Below are 24,257 nucleotides of genomic sequence, written 5' to 3' on the forward strand. Positions count from 1 at the left end.
TGTTTTCTACACTTATTTGTCATAAATATAGGGCTAGCTTAAACTATTATATCCTAAAATACTTGATTCCTCAAGACGACACAATTGATCTATTATACGACAATCCAAAAGAATATTTTAACACATATCCAAGAGATATAAACGAAGATTATCATCAAAACACATTAATAAATTTATATTTGGGAGGAAATACGGTGATTAGCAACATATGGTCAGGAAAGACTTGGAAAAAGCTTCAAGAAAAACAACGCTCTTATTTAACTTCTAAGGACCCCATTAAATCATTTCTAAAAGTAAAAAGATCTTCAGAATAGAATTAATTTTCTTTCAACAGGTAAAACCATGACGCCTTTTCCAATATACTTCCTGCTTGCACTTTGCCTGGCTAACGCTATGTTAATTAGAGAAAATGTTATTTTTGAAAAATCACATGAAATCTCCACTACTAGAAACCGTTGGCTTGTCACAATGGTTATTGATTTATCTTATTATGACCACTCTATTGATAAATTGTATACTAGTTTAAATGAAATCAACAAAGTCAATAATTTCTTGATCAATTATTATGATGCTCCGCTTAAAGATAAACATTTCTTATCAATGAAAGGTCTGGAAACAGAAATAAATAATCTTCTAGATGCACAAAATGCTGTCTACAGTAACTTTAAAACTTTACATCCACTACATAATTACACAGCAGTGAGGGAAAACGGTCTCTTTTACCAATCATTGGTAACGCTTTCAGTTTTTTGTTCGGAATTGTATCGGAAGATGATCTTCGAGGTATAAGTAACAATATAAATCTTTTAGCTAAAAATCAGAAAAAAATAACACATGTTTTAACACAAAGTTTGATCCTCATAAATAGTACCAGAGTTGCTGTTCAGGAAAATCGACAGAAAATTGATGAACTTTTAGGAACATTAGCAATACTAGCTTCACAACTACAAAACATTTCCAATGATTTAGAACAATAAGTACACAAAATTGACTATTTTGTAAACGCCTATTTAAGAATAAATAGAGCTATAGAAGAAATACAAATAATGACATCCGAAGTCAGATCACATTTAGAACATTTATTTATACAACTCAATGCTCTTTCTCTCGGACATTTAACTCCCAGCATAATGGCTCCTAACGATTTAAAAGAACTACTTTTATCAATCAAAACTAAATTGCCCAGAACATTACAACTACCAGGAAATCCAGACGAAGATTTATGGTCATTTTATAAGTTTCTAACTTGTACTTCCACAACTTTTGATAACAAATTAATCATAATTCTCTCTATACCATTATTGGATGCACAAGAAACTTTTAATATATATAAAATCCATAATCTCCCAGCTCTGATGACAAATAAAACAAATACAATACTACATAATGACTGTACTATGATTGCTCAATACAAATTGGAATCATCATCCATTGCAATAAATACAAAACGAACTCAATTTATCCTTTTATCTGATGAAGAATTAAAAAGCTGTTCAAATCCTCTAATGGGTTTTCGTTTTGCCAAAAGTCCGATATATAAAACAAGTGTATCTAAACTTTGTTTGATCGCTTTATTTTTACAAAATAAGAAAAAGATTGCCAAGTATTGTAAAGTAATAGTAAAAATAAAGACAGTGTTACCTATGGCACAATATCTGACAAATGGAAATTGGATAATCTCAACTCGGAACAAATTACCTTTTGTGAAAATGGTCATAATACCATTACAACTGATTTTGTTGTACGACCTCCTATTCAAATAATTTCTTTAGAACGATCTTGTTCGGCAGTAACAAGCGAGTTAACTATTCCACCTTATTATCATCAAAAAAGTAAATATAATCTAACAAATCTTTCAGACGATTTTGTTAAGAACTATAATATATCTTCAATTTCAATATGGAAACCATCACCTGCAAAAATTTCTAATTTGTCAAACATAACCATTCCGACAAAATCAAAAGACCTTGTACCGATGGACAGACTTGTTAAGGAATTAACCGAAAAAGATAATGTAGACCCCTCTTTTCCTTTTGGAAATTGGCCAAACTGGATCTATGCTATATTGGGACTAGGATTTGCCCTAGTTTTAGGGTTGGGAATATTTATATATTGTAACTGTAAAAAGCGTTGGTCAGCTAGGCTATGGCGGGGTGTAAAAAGTATCAAAAGATCTGGTGTCGCAGCTGAAGAGTTTCCATTGGTGACGATTAATTCGTCTGGCGCAGGCGACGTTGGTAGAGATTTCAAACCTTCTGCACCAAGTCGGATATATCATTTTAGACCAAAATTTAACTCCCAAAAAACCGACTTCTAGGAGAGTATATACGGTAGAAAAAAGATTATGAAAATGTAGCTTGTTATGTTTCAAACAGTTATTTTTTTATTCACAGAAACGATGGAGTAAGATGAGGAAGATGGGGCTACATCTACCTTTGAGACGGATGAAGACGGCGAAGAAGAGCCTGATGAAGCCACTGCAGAGGAGGAAGATGAGGGAGTGGAGTGAAATCATACACTATATTTATGTTCATATTAAAAATCTTAAAATGTCCAGATTGTCAATATTGTGTTAACTTTATTATTGTTTTCTACACATACATCATTCAATTTAATGAATAAAAACATAAAACCTCTTATCTTTTATATTCTCATTAAATGTGTAGGATTCATGTTTCCACGACCTCGTTTATCCTTCCACAAGAACGACAACTCTTGTTTACAGACCCAAAAAGCCAGTTTGTTCACATTGAAATGACAAAAAAGAAAGAAATCTGCAATATTCAATGAGAACTTTTTTTTTTTGAATAGAAAAAAAGATTATGAAAATGTAGCTTGTTTTGTTTCAAACAGTTATTTTTATTCACAGAAACAATTGGGTCAGATGAGGAAGATGGGGCTACATCTACCTTTGAGACGGATGAAGACGGCGAAGAAGAGCCTGATGAAGCCACTGCAGAGGAGGAGGATGACGGAGTGGAGTGAAATCTTATACGTACACTATATTTATATTCATATTTAAAATCTTAAAATGTCTAGATTGTCAATATTGGGTTAACTTTATTATTGTTTTCTACACATACATCAGTCAATTAAATGGAAAAAAAAATTAACCCTTAACCCTTCTTATCTTTTTTTTATTCTCATTAAATGTGTAGGATTCATGCCTCCACGACCTCATTCATCCTTCCACAAGAACGACAACTCTTTCGTTTACATTGTCAAAAAAGCGCGCGAAAAAGCGTGGGTTTGACAGCCAGTTTGTTAACATTGAAATGTCAAAAAAGAAACCTGCAATATTCGATGAGAACTTTTTTTTGTTGTTCTGTCAGTATTTAAAGTATTGTTTGCACATGAAAAAGGTGGTTATGTTATTTAAATAAAAAGTTCTACAAATTTCAAGGACTCGCAAGATTGGAAGATTATTCATCTGAATTACCCCTCCGTCAATAAATAGTCGAAACACGATCCTGTCCTGGTTAATCATGTATTGTGGGTCCGCAACATATATCCCAGGTCCAACCCAGTGACAGCCAACTAGACCACCTGTTGATTGTTTGCATGTTTTGGAGTTATCACAAATTCTCTTCCTTAAACCATTTCTACACTCCGCAATACAAAAGTGAAACACCCACGATTTTTCAATTTCACTTTCGCTAATTATAATGAATACTTCACCAAATCCCATCCTTTGTTCATGAAACATAATACTGGCTACTTTGGACACTGTATCATTTGCCAACAAATCTCCAAGTGAAAACCCTGGAAATGCATGTCGACAACTTATACAAGGCGGAACACAAAAGAAGGTTGAAACATATCCGGAGTAATCTGCACCTGCTGGTACAGTTCACGGCGACGCTAAGAAGGCGAGGTCATGTGCTGGACGGACCAACACTGCCCCCAAGTCTAGGTGTCTCGCTCCGGAAGATGGTTGATTAATCGGTACCATCTGACCTCGGGGTAGATTATTAGACGACACTAGGAAAACAAACGTCTTATTTTGGCATTCTTCTGAAAGAATATGACCTAACAATTTTTTGCATTTTGGGCTCTCCCAACATTTTAAGGCCAGGGTTTGGTTTTATAGAATCGCTTTCAAAATCAACGCTGATGACCCTCATTATCCGGTCCTTGCGGGCAGTGCCCAATCCTATCAAGAAATTCTTGACGCTAGCGTGACCCGGCCAATACCAAGGGATAAATGGAAGTATAAATGCCTAATTTTCCTGAGCGGAAAACCCGAACATGAAGATAACCTATTGGTATTCACTCTACTTAAAACCCTCACCACTTCTAGGAGAACATGACATATATGAAAAGTTTTTCGGGAAGACGCGCTTAGAAAGCATGAGGAGCAACAGGAAATATTATCCTGATTTCTCTTTAGACTTGGGTAGATTCACCAACTCTTTCAAAACCCTACAATGGTTTATAGATTACCCTATGTAAAGAAGTAATAGCTATTGTCATCTTTTGTCTATCAACTTTAACAATTACTCACCCTCTTACAGATTCTACAAACAGCATGCTCTCTCTTTCTCTACTCTTTGACTAACGCCATGATAATTCGGGAAAATGTGTTATCTATGAACAAGCCCATGAAATATCTGCTACCAGGAACCGTTAGCTGGTTACGATGTTCATCGATTTGGATATTTACGATCACTCTATTAATAAACTGTATCATTGCTTAGACGAGATTAACAAAGTAAACAATGTTTTAATTAAATTGTATGATGTTCCCCTAAAAGATATGTTTTTTCTTACTTTTAAAGGTCTAGAGACGGAGATAAATAATCTTCGCGACGCACAAAATGCCGTACACAACAGTTTTCGCGTTATAAATCCCCTTCATAATTACACTCGCATTCGGGAAAGGAGCTCGTTATTACCTATTATCGGCAGGGCTTTTAGTTTTCTTTTTGGTACCGTTTCTGAAGACGACCTGAGAGGAATTAGGAATAATATAAACATCTTCCTTCAAATCAACAAAAGATAACCCACGTGCTTACGGAGAGTTTAACCTTAATCAATAGTATTCGCGCTTCCGTAAAACAAAGATGAACTTATTAGCGCATTGGTGATTCTCACGGGAAAGTTTAAAAACATTGGCTCCGCGCTGAAAAACTGATCTTTTATTTTTATTAAATCTTATTTACCAATTAACCGAGCCGTCGAGGAAGTGAAAATGATGACGTCCGAAGTCCGGCCTCATCTGTTTATCCAATTAAATGCTCTATCTATTGGTCACTACATGTAACTCCTAGTATAATGCCGCCGCAAGATTTGCAATCTTTGCTTTTGATTGATTATTATTGTTTAACGCCGAGTCGGCAAAAACAAATTGCCTAGAACTTTAATATTACCGGATAACCCTGATGATGACTTTTGGTCCTTTTATAACTTTTCTCACTTGCACGTCTACAACTATTGATAATCGTCTTCTCATTATTCTATCTATTCTTCTTCTGGATGCTTTAGAAACTTTTATGGTCTATAAATCATAATTTGCCAGCTCTTATAACTAACAGCACTAACACTATTATTAACAATGATTGTTCTATGGTGGCGCAGTAGAGACTTCGGCTTTGGCAGTAAATACAAAAAGTACTCGGTATTCTACTATCATCCGAAGAATTACTATCTTGCTCAAATCCTGTTAAAAGATTTTGTTGTGTGTGATTGCGTTGTTTTGCAAGATAGTCGGAAAACACAGAAATATTGTAAAGTAAATGTTTAATCAAAAACAACATATCAAAATATGTGACTAACGGGCACTGGGTTATTTCCACCCAGACAAAATTACCATTTGTTAAAATTTGTGAACAAGTCATACTTCAGTGACCTCTGATTTTGCTGTTATACCCCCTTTACAAATTGTTACTTTCAAATTGTTACTTTGGGTGAAGTTTGTTCTGCCGTAATAAATCATTGACATTACCACCTCATTATCACCAAGAAAGTAAATATAATATAACCAATATTTTTGCAAACTTTTATGGAGTCGTACAATATGTCATCAATTAAACTTTGGAAGCCTTTACACTCCAAAATTATTAATTTATGTAATATACAAATTCCTGCTAAATTACAGGACCTTGAGATAGTACCAATGAACAGACTGGTCCGTGAGTTAACAAGTACTGATTCAGTTGATTATTTCCCTATCCTTGGGGACTGACCAAATTGGGTTTATGCAATACTAGCATTCGGTATCGCTTTAATCCTGGGGATTGTAATTTATATCTATTGTAAATGTAAAAGGCGTTGATCAGAATTTATCAGAGCACCCACAATAATTGTGATTTTAGGACGAATTTAAACAATTATGTGCTTCCTCCTCCTACCAAACCATGTTTAAAGCTACATCTACTTTTGTTTATTTTAATTGTTAAACCTACTTGTTACAAAATGGAAAAGCCTTTTGCTACAAAATTATATACCATATATATATCATTTATGTTATGATCAGAACTAAATGATAAAACTATATTTTCCATTCTAATATTTCTATATCTGTGTATTAAATAATAAATCCAATATTGTCTACATACACGAGATGTACACTTTAGGTCAAACATTATTAAAATTACAAAATGAGTCAAAATCATGTGTTTCTTTTAAGACATGTGTTTCTTTTAAGACATCTGTATCATAAAGCAGAAGATTAATGAAAATTATGAGTATAGCGAAGATATGACAACTAAACTTGCACTGCAAAGCAAGAAAAAACTGCACAATATAAGTGCCGGGAAAACAAAGGTTGCATCAACCTTTTTGTTGTTATCCGTAAACAACATTCAATCGGAGCATGCAAAGGTGAGAAATATGTTCTAATAATCTTTTTTGAAGATTGTATCAAAATTCTTGGTCTAGCGATATTCATTTTTTGGTACTTGAGATCAAGGTAACTTCTTTTAATTTTCTGCGCACGCTTACAATAAGGAGGGAAAGGTAAAGCAATATTTTCGTGTTGGGCCATACAGAAATTATTTGTTTTCTCAATAAAAATAGATTTTTTAGGTTCCCAAACCTGTAATTTTCTGAAACCTAATACTTTGAACAATTCTGAACAAAATTTGCACGGGCCATGCAAAAATTCTATGTTTGTCAATTTTCCTGTTTCAGTTTGTGCGTCACAGTGTCGCTTTAAACAAATAATTGTAACAATTTTCTTTCAAGAATTGCTGAAAAGCATGTGAGAAATACGTTGGTGGATGCCTATAACTATCAAAAACTCCCCAATTCTATTCTCAATAAAAAAGCAAACCCATTGTTGTCCTGGTAGGTAATGAGGATCATTCACTATTAACAACAATAGCTTGTCCTTGCTTCATTCGTGGTGGAAGACCATCAGTAGGAAAAACTCCGATAACATTTTCCTGCAAGACGTTATCACAATGAATTACACACTCTTAACTTCGTTGATCCCACTGATCTTTAGTCTTTAAGGAAACTTATAGAACGTCATACACATCAAACCCGATGTAACCAGAAGTCTCTGATGAGACTGTAGCTCTACTGGTCTGTTTGTATAACAAAAGAAAAGTAGCACTTGGATTTGAAACATTGCAACATGCAACAATAAATAGAATTATGTATCTTAATGTAGTCTACTTTTGTGACAAGTTATATTGAAATCAAATGAAAACTAGGAGTAGTAGCGTTTTGAAAGTATTTCACGGAAATTTCTATTTTTAGTACCGGTAACCATGACAACACCACTCACCCAAATAAAAAAAAACAGAAATACATATTATGTATCGTAGTGTATTCTAACTGTGTGCCAAATTAGATTGAAATCAGACCAAAATTGTAGGAGGAGTAATGTTTTAAGAGGAATTTCACAGAAATTTCTATTTTAAGTAACCATGGCAACACTGTTCATCGAATTCAAAAACCAATGCAATAAATTATGTATCTTAGTATAGTCTTCTTGTATGCCTAATTATATTAGAAGCAGACTAAAACTGTAGCAGGAGTAGTGTTTTAAAGGAATTTCACAGAAATTTCTATTTTTAGTAACCATGGCAACACCGTCCATCGAAATCAAAAACCGATGCACTAAATTATGTATCTTAGTGTAGTCTACTTGTGTGCCAAGTTATATTGAAATCGGACCAAAACTGTAGGAGGAGTAGCGTTTTAAAAGGAATTTCACAGAAATTTCTATTTTTAGTAACCATGGCAACACCGTCCATCGAAATCAAAAACCGATGCACTAAATTATGTATCTTAGTGTAGTCTACTTGTGTGCGAAGTTATATTGAAATCGGACCAAAACTGTAGGAGGAGTAGCATTTTGAATGTTTTTCACAGAAATTTCTATTTTTAGTAACCATGGCAACACCGTTCATTGAAATCAAAAACCGCTGCACTAAATTATGTATCTTAGTGTAGTCTACTTGTGTGCCAAGTTTTATTGAAATCAGATCAAAACTGTAGGAGGAGTAGCATTTTGAAAGTATTTCACAGAAATTTCTATTTTTAGTAACCATGGCAACAACGTTCATCAAAATCAAAAACTGATAAATAGAATGATGTATCTTAGTGTAGTCTACTTGTGTGCCAAGTTTTATTGAAATCAGATCAAAACTGTAGGAGGAGTAGCATTTTGAAAGTATTTCACAGAAATTTCTATTTTTAGTAACCATGGCAACAATGTTCATGGAAATCAAAAACCGATAAATAGAATTATGTATCTTGGTGTAGTCTACTTGTGTGCTAAGTTATATTGAAATCAGATCAAAACTGTAGGAGGAGTAGCATTTTGAATGTTTTTCACAGAAATTTCTATTTTTAGCAATCATGGCAACACTGTTCATCGAAATCAAAAACCGATACACAGAATTATGTATCTTAGTGTAGTCTACTTGTGTGCCAAGATATATTGAAATCAGATCAAAACTGTAGGAGGAGTAGCATTTTGAATGTTTTTCACAGAAATTTCTATTTTTAGTAACTATGGCAACACCGTTCATCGAAATCAAAAACCGATATACAGAATTATGTATCTTAGTGTAGTCTACTTGTGTGCCAAGTTATATTGAAATCAGACCAAAACTGGAAGAGGAGTAGCATTTTGAATGTTTTTCACAGAAATTTCTATTTTTAGTAACTATGGCAACACCGTTCATCGAAATCTAAAACCGATACACAGAATTATGTATCTTAGTGTAGTCTACTTGTGTGCCAAGTTATATTAAAATCAGACCAAAACTGTAGGATGAGTAGCATTTTGAATAATTGTTTACAGACGGACGGACAGACAGACAGACGGACGGACACCTTACTATCGCATAAGCTCTTCTGGTCTCTGACCAGTAGAGCTAAAAACCAACGGTAGGTGTTGGCAGGATAAAGAATCAAAATCTAATATTCAAAGTAGGGTGAATACAATATCAATACAGTTACGTACATATCACTTATCAAAGTTATATATAGTAAATACCGCACGTGTATAAAATGTGCAAAACATTTTAACTGTATGGTAAAGAAATTCAGTTTTTAACATCACGCTTATAATTATTTAAAATTGTTTTTATGCACAATTTAGAATAAGGATTAGAAAATTTTGAAGACACATATAGCTTTATAAAGAAAAGTGGAAATAAAATACTTGTTTTCCCTCCAGAGGGTGGAAGTTTTTCTTCAAGAGGATGGATGAAAAAGAAAGATATATATACCATAGAGTCAGTAAGAATATCAAATTTATATGTTCATGTTTTTTTTTTTAAATAAAAAAGCAGTATTCAGAATAATATGGAATACTTAAATACATAAATAAACACGACAATAAAGCAAGCCGTTGTATTATTCATTAAGAAAGGCACGCATATATTCATTAATCCGTCATATAAATAATAGATATTGTCTATCCAAAAAATAATACGAGACCTAATACGAATACATTACTGATACCAGAGCAGATTGTATAAGAGGTTCCATTAAATCTACGTATTACGATGAAGGTGATTTATAATGAATCGCATGAAATTCCTACAATCAACTCTATTTGAGATATTAAACATTAGAAGTAACATCTATAATCATAACCACTTATAGATGATCACCGGATATATCAACCATTAACCCTTACCCGCGGAAGTAACCACCAACCAACACTTTTTTAACCACCGGAAGTAACCAACAATCACCTTAACCACGTAACCATCTAACTACTAACAATCTTAAGATACGAAGAATGTTTTAATGTAGAGACTGGTTTTCAGTCCTTCCACAGTTTCTTGTTAACTAACATTCGAGAAAGACCATCATGGAAGATCTGGTTAAATTGAGCAAACGTGTGACCATGGGTATCACAACTGGAGACAGACGAGTAAAACTACAGAATAACTTTTACGAGAATAAGAGTGTTACCCTTTCTGGAGATGAATTCGGGTATTTCCTTATATATGTACTAGCTAGAAATCGACTGTGGCATAATGGAAGGGGAGACAAAAGAATAACGGTCAACTTTTTCCCTCAAGCACCCCACATCATTGTTGACATTGGAATTGTTAATTTCAAAGTGCAGACGCTCTTCCCCATCAAATTCGGCATTTGTTTAACAGCAAAGGAATGGCACAGATTCAGGGAATATTACGGGGAGAAATTCAATTGAACATTCTACACCTCGACAGAAACAATGAAGAAAATCATTCGGGAAGATTTAAAAGAAAAAGTCTCCGAAATGGCCAGGAAGAATTATCATGGTTGCACGACTGAACACCCCGGTCAAAAGGAACATATGGAGACGGGATGTCTGACAAGTTGGTGCACCCAAAGAGACATGTTTATGGAAGAATGCTTTGACAAGATGGATTCTGCAGATGTACTCCGTCAATTCCAACTATTGACCAATGACACCCATTTACAGGGAAAGACTTTTTTTTAAAATCATTGATGTCCAATGCGGAATTCAAAGCAGAGATGTTATACAATTACACCTTAATAAACTCGAAATGTACATTCCAGAAGTTTTCAATGTTATTGTCATATTAAAAACTTAACGGCGAAATGTAAGCTTTCAATTTACCCCAATCCTTCCCACATTCAATATATATTCACACCAAAATTTGAATGTGTCTTATTACACCCAACCCAAACCCTGTAAAGCATTATCATACGTGGCGACAAGGAATGAAAACGTCTATTCTCTTTGCCAGACCAGCGTATAATGACGAATCATTAATTGCCCGCGTGTTTTAAGGGCTCTTGTAAGCCTGTTCCTATTTGTCAGTATGCCCGGAGGGCATGAACAAAACAAGGAGATTGGGCAATTAGTGATCAACCGATGTAAACTTCTATTATAAAATCAACGATATATCTAATAAAACCATTGATAACTTGTTTAATATGTAAAAATTTCGTAACAGTGTCAGATGGAAATTTGCAACAATCGAATATTTGAGCGCCGAAGAAAACATACGGTTTCTTTATGTTTAAGATAATAATTGTTATATCTGTTCAAAAGAGTCGACAATTTTTATTTATTCTTACACTGTTGATAGGAAATATTAAAATTGAATACATTATTTGGAAATAAGATGAAAATGGATTTGCCAGTTAAATGTTTCTTTTTAAAAATTGAATTAAAAAACCCCGAGATAAATAAAAGTAGCTTCCTCGTTTAAAAGGGCAAGGCATGTATTAGATTTTACCTAGGGAGTGATTCATATAATTATGTCTCCCTGAGGTTAAATTCTAGGATATTACACGTAGTACAGGTACTAAATGCATGTTTGTTTTGTAATTGTGAGTCTTGACCGGTCTTAAGATTGACACTTTACAAATGTATTTATCTCGATGCCCAAAGGATAGTAAATCGGCAATTTATGAAAATTCATGTTATCTGCTTTAAAATTCAGCACAAAAAAATGACATTCCAAATGAACGTATAAGCATTAATTTATTTAATAAATATTGGGTCAAAGAAATTGAGTAGTCATTAAATGTTTAAGTCGGCATTGGTTACCGAATGTTTAAATGTTATATATCCCGAAAATATTTAATAAATGGCTTTGATAAAACCAATTTATATTCTGTGGGTTTTACATTTTTTGAGCAATATTCCCGGTTCTGTAAAATCTTTCGTGTTGTCAAATTTAATTTTTATTTTTTAATCAAAATTTTGTTTAAAAGAAAAATCCTATTGATGATTTTATTTTAAAGCCCAATCAAAATTTAAACGAAACATTTATTATTCTTTCATCATTACTAAAAAAAATTATGACAGGATAAATGTGAGAGAAAGAGAGAGACTAATTTCCTGAGAAAAGATATATAGAAATATTAGTGTTATATCCATGTTTTAAATTTTGTTGCATGTAACTCGGCCAAAAAAAATCAGGTTGTTTATAGCATTATCGAACCATGGAAAACGACAATGTAAATATTAAAAAGTAGTTCATTTCTTTAAAAAATTATGCGATTACTAAGGCAATTAAAACATTTAAAATAAATTATTAACATACTGTTATCTTACATTACATAAACAATCAAATGCTTACTTGGTAAAATTTAATTTATTTGTTACTACATAAAGGATGATGAAATTTCAAATATTAAAAATAGTTTTTCTTTTAACATCAATCATTTAGAGAATAATAAGAAAAAGTTCATTTTTGACCAGCTGTACAGTAGTGCACTGAAACGTGTACAGTTTGATTTAGTGATGCACAGTGCCAAACTTGGATTCTGCGTACCGTGAGCAACAGTGGTGTACTGTGCTGTACTAAGTTGAGTACTTTTCAAGTCTAAGATGTACAGTGCTGTACTGTGGAGTCGTATATTGAGAAACAGTAGTGTCGACCGTACAGAGTGTATGTACTGTGATGTATAATAATACAGTGCCTTTGTACCGTGATTTACTGCGAGTTAGTTGGTACAGTGTTTATGTACAGTGACTGTAGTGTTTGCTCAGAGAAATACATTGCTTAGGCAGAGAGTTATAGAGTATATCAGAGATTTTTCAGATACATTTAATCAGGGAATTTTATGTCCAGTAGTGAGCTGAATACATGTTATAATTACATGTAAATACAATTGAATACATGCAAGGCCTAACGTAAAAACATTCAATTGAAATCATTTTAATATTTACATTAAGAAACAAGAGGCCCAGGGGCCACATCGCTCACCTGAGCACTGTGGCTAGGAAAAAAGAAAAAAATCAGTTTAGTATTGAAAAGATTAAATGTATAAGTGGTCCCAACCTACCCCGAAAAGGGACTGGGGGTATGATTTGAACAATCAAGAAGTCTGTGAGCCACTGCTCACTAATAATACCCCCGCCCTGATGTGAATACACAAGTTCAGTTATGGACAGACACAGTGATAATCAGGAAATTGACATCAGATTCGTACAAAAATGAATCTCAACATATAGCATGCCTAAACAAAGAGTGTGTTAAAATTTCACGCATCTGCGATGAGTAGTTGCTGAAAAACTGCCACCCAAAATTTGTTATGTATGGTATGGACAGATGCACAGATAAACAGGAAGTTGACATCAGATTCGTACAAAAATGAATCACACCATATGGCATGCCTAAACAAAGGGTGTGCTAAAATTTCAAGCATCTTCTATTAGTTGCTGAGAAAACTGCGACCAAAATTTGTTATGTATGGTACGGACAGACGCACGGATAAACAGGAAGTTGACATCGGATTCATACAAAAATGAATCCCACCATATGGCATGCCTAAACAAAGGGTGTGCTATATTTTCAAGCATTTGCGATGAGCAGTTGCTGAGAAAACTGCAACCAAAATTTGTTATGTATGGTACGGACAGATGCACGGATCAACAGGAAGTTGACATTGGATTCGTACAAAAATCAAATAATTAAAATAACAGTGTTCAACATGTCTTGTCAGTAAGTCTTGAGAGTAACTCTTAACATCTGTTCTCACACACCTTGACTGTTTTGTGCAAATGAACCATTGTGACTTTACCTAGACTGGTTAAGCAAACCTCCTACAGCAAAAGAAACAGGCTGTGAAAGATCCCTCATTTGGGACTTGGCATCTGAAGAGATGTGGTCTCGGGAAGCAGAATGGGCCTCCAATGGATGAGGTGTATTTTGTATCAAAGCGATAAACTTGTATGAGGAGGTAGAGACCAAATCCCTAGTAGGAAATCTGTCACTCTAAATCAGTTTCTGCAAATCAGACTTAATCAAACCCCATAGGTAATGAAAGAATAAGAAAATTCTGTAATTAAAAAAAAAAAAATATGCATTATTATATTGTAGGCCTTTGCCATTGCATTATTTTTTTATACTTAAGAATGCCACCCACATTAATCCGGTGTCTTTCAGTAACATATTAGAGTTCGGTCTTTGTAGCCTTAAACAGCACTCTATTAGTCAAGTTACTGGAACTAAAAGCCTAGAAAAGGATAATTTAAAACTCTGGTAAAAATACCCTTGCTTATTGTAATTTGCTAGACTCGAGTGATCTCCTAGGGATCATACTTGGTTTTTCAAAGTCTTACAGGGATGATAATGAATGCAAAACATACAAATACAATGAGCATTTGCCTATTGTGAAATGTATTCATTATATACAGATATGTTTTTGTCACTTGTCTAGTGCTACAATTCAGTACACACAGACTTGGGTATACAATGTGGCTATTTGCCACTATCTACAGTAAGTCACTCCAGCTCTCTTTGATTCTTTGTTCACTTTGATAGAGCATAAAACAACTATATCTAGTCTCTTGTCAACCATGACTCTTCTACCAGTGATCACCTCAGTGTAAACATACTATATCAATTAAAACGTTTGCTAAATATATAAATAATCTTTATGTCAATCTTTTTTACTGCTTTTCAGGCAAGAATCTGACTTTGAACATACTTTGCTCATTCAAACCAAACATTTTTTTTTGTATATATATATATATATATATATATATATATATATATAAAACATTCTTTTATTGTATTCTCATTCAATCAAATAACCTGTTAATTAAAGTATATACAAGGATTTCTTGATTAAACAACATTTATCAAAGGGGAGTAACTCTAATTTGCTTCACTTATCACAATTCTGTACTCTGTTTGCCTCGTAGATACCCAGAAGCAAAGAACATTTACTTATAATTATATCTAATACATTTACATTTATATTATTGCATTTAGTTTGCTTAGTACTCAGGGGCAGAGGAGAAGTATGCGGTTTTGCTAATTAATCAGTAGAGCCCCACCTAAGCGCAAGAACCCCCGACCCAGGGGCATGAAATTCTCAATTTTGGAAGAGGTATCCTTTCTCATCATAACTATTATTTAGTTTGTTTAATTAATACCAAGGGGCAGAAGAGACTTTTAAAGCATTAATTTACTTTTAGTATATAATAAATAAACCCCCTTACCACCCCCAAATGCAACCTCTGACCCAGGGGCCATGAAATTCACAATTTTGGAAGAGGCACTCTTCCTCATCATAACGATATACTTGATTCATTGGCGTAATACCCAGGAGAAGATTTTCAAAGACTTAATGCATTTTCACTATATAATCATTAGAATCCCGCCCTAACACCAGAACCTCTGACCCAGGGGCCATGAAATTCACAATTTTGGAAGAGGCGTTCTTCCTCATCATAACTCTTAATTCCTTGGCTTAATACCAAGGAGAAGAGGAGAAGATTTTCAAAAACTTAATGCATTCTCACTATATAATCATTAGAGTCCCGCCCTAACACCAGCACCCCTGACCAAGGGGCAATGAAATTCACAATTTTGGAAGAGGCACTCTTCCTTATCATAACTGTGTACTTAGTTTGTCAGCTAAATACCTAGGAGCAGAGGAGAAGATTTTTAAAGAATTAATGCATTTTCACTATATAATCATTAGAGCCCCATCCTAGCTGCAGAACCCCTGACCCTGGGGCCATGAATTTCACAATTTTGGAAGAGGGCTCAATGCTTATTACAATCATACCAACAGTTTGCTTGATGTCCAGAAGTAAAGAAGAAGATTTTTATAGATTGCATTTAATATTAGTTGTTTTGGCCCCACCCCTCAGGCCCCAGGAGGCAGACCATGAAATTCACAATTTTTGTTCCCCTTCACCCATAAATGCTCTATGCCAAATTGGTTGAAATTGGTTGAGCGGTTGCAGAGAAGAAGCTGAAAATGTTTAAATGTTAACACACGACGACGGACGAATAGGAATAGGTCACCTGTGTTTACTCTGGTGACCTAAAAATAAAAGCATTACTGCCAAACAATTAAAATAACATTGTTCAGTTCTACATGTCTAAGTCAGTAAGTCTAAGGAGAGTAACTCCAATATCTGCTCTGATAACCGTTGATTGTTTTGTGCAAATGAACAATTGTGACTTTATCTAGGCTGGATAGCCAAAATCCCTACAAACTTCTACATTTGGGGGAAACAGACGAGATGTGGAATGAAATCGCTTCAATATACCAGCAAGAGAAAACAGGCTGTTGAAGACCCCTCATGTGGGACTTGGCATTTGAAGAGATGCTGTCTCGGAAGCAGAATATGCCTCAAATGCATGAAGTGTACGTTTGTTTCAAGGCCGTAAAAGGTGTATGAGGAGGAAGAGACTTAATCCTCGGGTAGGAATGCAGCCCCTCTAATTCACGGTCTTCAAGTTGGACTTAGTCAAACCCTTTTAATTAATAATGGGATGGGAAAAATTCTTTTCTACTAACATTGTCCATCCTACCCGCAAGTCCCTACAAGAAACATCCAATAAAATCGCCAGCTGGTGGTGGTGAACACCCTTAAGGGATGTGACCATCCACATGCCTGCTCTGTACAATGTGACGGTGTGTACAAAAACACCCTGCCTGTACTCGAGAATGGGTGAGACAACCTTCTAGCTGGCGATATAGAATGGGTATTTATTTGCCGAGAACATTCCTATAAAATTTCAGATAATTTAAATGGTTACTAAAAAAAACTTTGCTCCAGATATGGCCACATACTGTACATTGGCAAATACGATGGTTTTAGTGTCCGCAATTCATCATTTTTCAGCGAAATCAAACCCTTTGTGAATAGTACATTAGTTTTTAAAAACGTTTAAATGCTTTTACGAAATGTAAATTAATTTCTTGCAGCGTGAAATTAAAACCATCGCGATTAAAACTTTCAGAAATCGTGAAATTTTAACACCGTGGAATTAAAACGACTTACAATATTAAATGAGAGAACTGCTAGCCACCACTGCAGCCCTTGGGTGTGTTGGGCAAATCTACCAATACTATTGCGGAAGAGTTCACCTGGGCTAGGGAGACGATGGCGGAACTCCTCTGCGAACATGGCCTAGAAGTAAGGGAGGTAATCATTGACCCAGAAAGCTCTGCTGGTCGAGCTGCAGATTCAGTTTACAAGAACGGTCTGCAGCAAAATAAGCCAGCTCATTATATTGACACTCGGCAATTGTCCGAGAGTATTAGAAAGTCAATCAAAGAGACAAAAGACTATTTAAGGTCATGCGGAAAGGAGCCAATACAGAGAAAAACCAAAGTTTTGCATAACTTTGCCCTTGATGCTGTTGACAGATGTATGGCCGAGATCAATCAAGCCCATGTAGCATGTATTAGAGATGCAGATAAAATGAAAGACAAGCTTTCTTATGCCAATCATGCAATAGTGTATTGGTATATGGGAGATCATACAGAAAACATTCTCTGGTGAGCAAAGGAAGAGTAAACAATAACTGGGATAGCACGAGTTCATACCTAAATCAAAATTTTAAAATACTCTCTGACATTTTTTTTTTATTATAGCATATAAACTCTGCAATATCTTACGATTTAAGACTATTTTGTTGAAAATTAATTTTTAAAATATAAGAGTTTTACTTTCAAACAAAATATATTTTATTATTCAGTTGGTTAGAAGATATGGACTCTTTCAATTCTCTTACATTTTTATTAGATAGAATTGTTAGGTCAGGTAAATAAACTAGAGGTAATTTTATTGTTGAGTGATGGAGTTTTATATTTAAGGAAGATATTTGCCCATGTAACAGGTGATAAAACCTACAGGGATTTTTTTTCGTAATTAGCTCTGCATTTAAAAAACATTATGTTAAACATGTGATAGTCATATATATGTGTTGAATTCTTACACAGCTAGCCATAAATAAAACAAGATGTGTTAGGAGACAATCATGCCACTGTATGACAGCTCATAGCGAAGGTTAAAATTTCTCAAATGCAAATCAGACTCCCAACGTCAAGGGGAAAAAATCAAAATACTTGGTACCTAAGAGAGTTTGTCTTGTCATAAGGAAAACACATGTGAAGTATGAAAACAACTATTCATATTATAGAGAACAACTATTTAAAAGTTATTGCCAAGGCTACAATTTTCCAAAAAAAGTCAAACTCCAAGGTCAAGGGTTAAAAGTTGTTGATATCCAAATGGAAGGACTTGTAACATGGAATACACCCGTATAACTGTTAATATGGCAAATGTTAAAGTCTTACAAGAGGTCAGACAGGAGGGTACAAATTGTAGGTGCCCAAGGGAAGGTCTTTGCAAAAAGAATACACATTTGAAATAGGAAAACCCTAGTACATACCATTTAGAATTTAAGTCCAAGATTAAAGTTTTTCAAAAGTAGGTTAATTTCCAAAGTCAAGATTGTTGGTACCCAAGGGAAGGTCTATAGTCAGAAGGAATACACATGTGGAATGTGGAGGCCCTTGTACCAACCCTTTAAATGTTATGGCCGAAGTTAAATTTTTTGTAAAATGGGTCAAACTCCAAGAGCAAGAGTTCAAAAATGTATCCAAGGAAAGGTTTTATCACAAGGAATACAAATGTGAAGTATTAACGCCCTATCACCAACCATTCAGAAGTAATGACCAAGGGTACGTGGTGAGATGAAATTTTACAAAAGGAGGTCAAATGCAAAGGTCAAGGTAAAAAATATTGGTACCCAAAGTAAGATCCTCTCACAAGAAATAAACATGTGAAATATGAAAACCATAGCTCTTGAAATCAAATATTAAGTCCAAGATTAAAGTTTTGAGGACGCAGTACAGTTAAGGCAACATTTTCTATAAAAAGGCACCAAAAACGAGACACTTAAAGTTCAACCGTCTTATTTTTTAGCATGAAACTCTATCTGAAATATCTTAATGGCTTTATGAAGAGTTTGTCCATCGCTTTTCACATCGGTATTTTTTGTCATCATGTGACCCTCTAAAGTCACGTGAGCTCCGATTTTAGGTCAAAATATGAAATGTCAAATTTAACCAAAAAGTGCAAGGGCAAGGCAAACAATATTTGAACTGCACAAGGTTTCATTGTGTCCCTTGGTATCTATCCTATCGAAAAACTGATGCTCATTCAGTCAGATTTCTGAGATATTTAAGTTATTCATTGAAAACAAACACCAGTATTCAAAAATAGGGTATTTTTCATCATTTAATCGGAAATTTTAAATTGCCTAATGAATTACAAAGAAATGAGCATCACTTTTTAAAAACTATACAGTAAAATAAAGAATTTAAAATAAGAACCTACCTTTTGGGTTGTCGCCTTGCCCTTGCACTTTTTGATTAAAAATTGAAATCTTAACACATTCATTCTAAATATAGTTTTCAAACGCATCATTGACCCAGCATGGGAGATAACTCTGTGGTACTTAGTAGAGTTTGTGTACCTCGCAAATTTTAAACAAATACCTACGGACTGCGCTGGGCTTTATTTAACTAAATCAAAACGGTATGCATAAAAAATCTTTGACTTTACTTTGTTTTGTATATCTTCGTTCTTTTATACGCTACACAAGACGTATTGACACCTACCGCATTTCCTCCGTTCGCCTAAAATTTGCCGCAACATCCATCATGTAAATAAATTGGAAAATGCCCATGGTTAAAAATATTGAAAGATTCAGTCATTTGTAATAAAAATAAAAAATAGACAGCCCCTATCAATGATTAAACATTTATTCTTCCTCAGTAGACGCACAGAAAAAAATATCTCCAACAGAACTTAGTAGTTTTTTTTTCTTTTTCTTTTTTTCATATGTGATTATTTTAGTTATCAAACCTTCAATTGTTTATGGATTCTAGACTACGTTAAAAGTTTTAAGAACAGAAGGAAGGGATTGGGGTGCTTACTCCTGTATTTAATAACCTGTTTTCCTTTCTACAGATCTACCCCCCCCCCCCCTCCCTCACCAGTTTGCCTCTGCCTCCTTTGATACCATATACTTACTGGCATGTTAAAAATAAATTATTAAACAGTGTTTACATCAGGTTTTACTTATTTGGGTATTGTAGCACAAATCATATCGGCGTAGGGGGGAGGGGGGCTTTAGTCTCATGTTTTTGAGTAATATTATTATCAATCAATGCGCAAACAAGATAATCATAGTAAAAACTTTGTAATACATAAACAGATACTCTGTTAAAGAACAGGTGAACACAATATACATGCTGAAATTTGGATCTTGTACACCAAAACACAGACAGGCGCATACCAGAATGGAAGTGAAATGTACGCAGAGAACGGCTGGGGTCCGCTTTGAGACCCCCAGTGGGTCCAGATGAGGGCCCAGGGGCGAAGTCCCTGGAAGCTCATGGTTTTTACCAAATATTTCATTCAAAATCATGCCATTTCGATTTTCTTTAGAAAATACAAGACATAGTAATAATGTTTTAACACAAAGTTGAATACTTCCGTGCAAATTTATTGTACATGTAGAGGCTGAATATTTTTTTAAAAGATATATTGGTATCATCTTTCGGCAACAAATATAATTAATAATTTCAATTTTTAACAAAAATAATATTTCAAATCATATTCTAGTGGATCACAGCATTCAACGGTTGATATTTTCTCAAAGATCTTAAAATAAATTATCAATGTGTTTTAGAATTACAAATTAATGAATGTTTTATTTGGTTTTGACAATGATTTAATAAAACACTACAATTTTTTTTTTTTTTTTTATTTTTTATAAAGACATGGTAATATAGAATTTGAATTTGAATCGAAACAGTATGACATAAAATAATTTGAAACACAAATATTTGCTGGATGGTATTGATATTTTTTCTCTTCTCACAAATCTCTTCCCCCCCCCCCCCATTTTTTTAAATTTGTAAACGATGTGTACGCACCTGCGTATAAGCAGCTACGCGCCTGTCAGAATACATGCAAGTAAAGATACTCAAATCTTAACAGCCTTCAAACTTTCACACCATTGTACTGTTAAAAATTCAAAGTATTAGTTATCTAGAAATTTTATTTAATTAAAAACAGCCTTTCAAATTCAAAGACAAGCTGTGAAGGGATTTCTGAGCAGGTGCAAAATATTTCAAACAGTCCACAGTTCAAACAGTTCTTCTGGATGAAATCAATTCTGAAAACAAAATGAAATACCATTATGGAAGGTTCATTGGTGTTTTAAAAAAGTGATACTCAAAATAATGCATTGAGTAACATGGAAAGCATATACATGACTCTACTGTTTTTATTATCAAAACATTTCAATAATCTTGCTAGGAATATGTATGGTTTAGAGCTTATATGGAGCATACCTTTTTATTTTATTGGTGGAAACACTTGCTGCCAGAATGAATTGTTCAAATTGTTTGGGAGTAGCTACAACACAATATATATGTAATGAGTGAAAAACATAATGATTACTATTGTAGAATGAAATGACATTGCATTGTACAAAACAAATCATGCTATACTATATTTTCTGAAATTCATAAAATAAATGGAAACAAACTTTTGATACAAAACTTTTCTGGGAAATTGAAACCTATGACATTTGCAAAAGTAGAATTGGTAGCTAAACTTAATTTAAGTAAAAAAAAAATCAATATACTAGAGATAACATTTAATTCCTTCACCTATACAACATTTTAAAAAAAATATTTAACACTGGCATACTATAAAATTAATGTGAAATGCTTGAGTGTGATCATACCCAGTGGAGAAACTGATGCATCTATTTTGATAGTTCTAGCTGATGTAAATGCTAGTTTTAACCAGTTCTGTGATAGCTACAATGACAAAAGAATTATACATATAAACAGTACATAAATACATGTATATACATATCAGACTGACTTAATGTGCAAGTAGTCAGACAAATGAAAATTCAAACATTTTATCTTCATTAATGTAGAAATTCTACAAATTTACAGCCTAGTGATATAGATAGTAAAAATTCTATGATGAATTTAAAATATGAAGCACTGGTAAAAAACTGAAATCTTAAAATTCACATATTTTTGATTGCCAGAGGTAAAAATTAAAATTTATAGGGTCTTATACTCTTGTATGTACAGTGCACATACATTGTACACTTTGCAGTTTGACTTCACAAATACACTGTAAGTGTGATTGCATCTAAATTATACTATTTGATATCATGACGTGCTGTGGTTATATTATGTTACATGTTTGTACATGTATGCCAAAGGACAACATCATTGCATATTTAAAAGTGTGCAACTTTCATAATGTGTGTGTTTTTGTGTATGTGTGTGTGGGGGGGGGGGGGGGCACACAAGGTACTGCATTGCAGTTTGTGACGGACTGTAACAATACATCTTATTGTACATGCTCAAGGTTATTTTACATCGATGTAAAGAATAGTATGTCTACATGTTAATACCTAAGCACATACACACCTTAATGAACAGAAAGGGACCTAGGGAGGTAGTGCGGATCGTCTCAGTTTTCCATGATTTCCCGAAATAACGTCATCATCTTCTCATCAAAAAGATAAACAAGGCCCGTGTCTCTTATTTTATCCCTATTCTCTTTAAAGATTGCCTGATTGTTGCATTTATCCACTGCATATCTCAGCTGCTGTCGCCACGTTTTTAGATGTAAACAACATTCCATGTCACCGAGTGCAAGCGCTTGACTGAAGCCGAATGCAGCCAAACGACACAATAAAAAGAGAATTATTTCGGAGACGTGTTGTTACTATATAAGAGAAAATCACTAATGTTTATTTATTTAAACCTGAAAATACAGACATTCATTACAAATTCTCGCAATCATCATTAAATAGCTTTTATGAGCTCTATTTCCTTATATGGATCTATCAAGGCGGAGCAACTGTCATGACGTCAAACCTCATTATGACCTCATTACCATATTATCTTCATGTGTAGCCTTAACTGTACTGCGGACAATCAGGCAGACGGACGTACAGGGCAAAAACTATATGCCCCCGAAGCTTCAATTACGGGAGCATAAAAAAGTATTTGGGTATTTTACTTTTCTTCAGATAATTTTTAAAAAAGAGTTACTGATGTGATGTAGTAGCCCCATTTGTGAATTTAATTTGCAGTTATCAATATTAGTGCTAGAAAATTTGAATAACGATCGGTTAATCTTTTCACAACATCATTATCACATCTTCAATAGTCTTTTTACGTGTTCGTGACTTTGTAGGAAACTTTGAGATTCAACATTACATGTTTGGGGTATTCATGTTATCCTTGTATATGGTATAAGTGAATCCATCTACTACCAATGTGGTACAGCGAATCAACTATGGAGTCATTTTTCAAGAACAATCAAAAAGAATATTTGCTGCATACTTTTCATTTTCCCTTGCTAACAAGATTTAAGTTCAATAAGGTTCTTTTTAGATCACGAAGTAAATTTCAATATTAAAAACTTCTTATTCATGGTCTGTAACCGTTTACGGTAGCTCAGTCGGGAGAGCGCTCTCTTCGTGATCGGGAGGTCGTGAGTTCGAATCTCGGCCGCGACTAACCTAAGTCGATGAAAAATTGGTAGCAACTGTTCCTTTGCCATGCCCTCGGCACTTTGAAGTGAAAGTTGCAGGTCCTTCGGATGAGACCTTAAAAACCGAAGCCCCATGTCACGGCAGGCGTTGGCACGATAAAGATCCCTCACTGCTCATTGGCCCTGAGTGCCGAGTAAAGGTCAAAATTTGAAGCCCTTCACCTGTATTGACGTCTCTCTTTGAGTGAAAAAAATCTCAAATGGGACGTAAAACATCATAAAATAAATCATGATCTGCATGAGGAAACTCTTTTACACTTTAACGAAAACATGGTCCCTTTAACCAAGGTTACAAACAATCATCGACAAACACGTGCAGTTTTGCCTTTCATTTGGTCTTTGTCCAAAAGATTATTTAGTACGCCGACCGTAGATGATGTAAATGCCCTAAATCGAAAAACAGAAACATTAGCTAACGTTTTTGAGCAGAAACAGAGCAAATAGGATTTCTTGG

The 24,257-nt window shown here is 34.2% G+C and overlaps 1 long non-coding RNA gene across 1 annotated transcript; it reads right to left on the reverse strand.

Moving 5' to 3' along the window:
• Window positions 1-21,286: 21,286 nt before the first annotated feature.
• Window positions 21,287-22,962, reverse strand: LOC133180533 (uncharacterized). Its single transcript, XR_009720353.1, has 4 exons — window positions 22,669-22,962; window positions 21,960-22,035; window positions 21,562-21,625; window positions 21,287-21,383 (listed from the first exon to the last, which is right to left on the reverse strand). It is a non-coding gene; the product is annotated as an uncharacterized LOC133180533 (long non-coding RNA).
• Between the last annotated feature and the right edge of the window lie 1,295 nt (window positions 22,963-24,257).

The sequence above is a fragment of the Saccostrea echinata genome, unplaced genomic scaffold, assembly GCF_033153115.1.
Source record: "Saccostrea echinata isolate AGI-Se365-2 ecotype Australia unplaced genomic scaffold, CSIRO_AGI_Sech_v1 ptg000006l, whole genome shotgun sequence".
In the NCBI taxonomy this organism is placed as follows: Eukaryota; Metazoa; Mollusca; class Bivalvia; order Ostreida; family Ostreidae; genus Saccostrea; species Saccostrea echinata.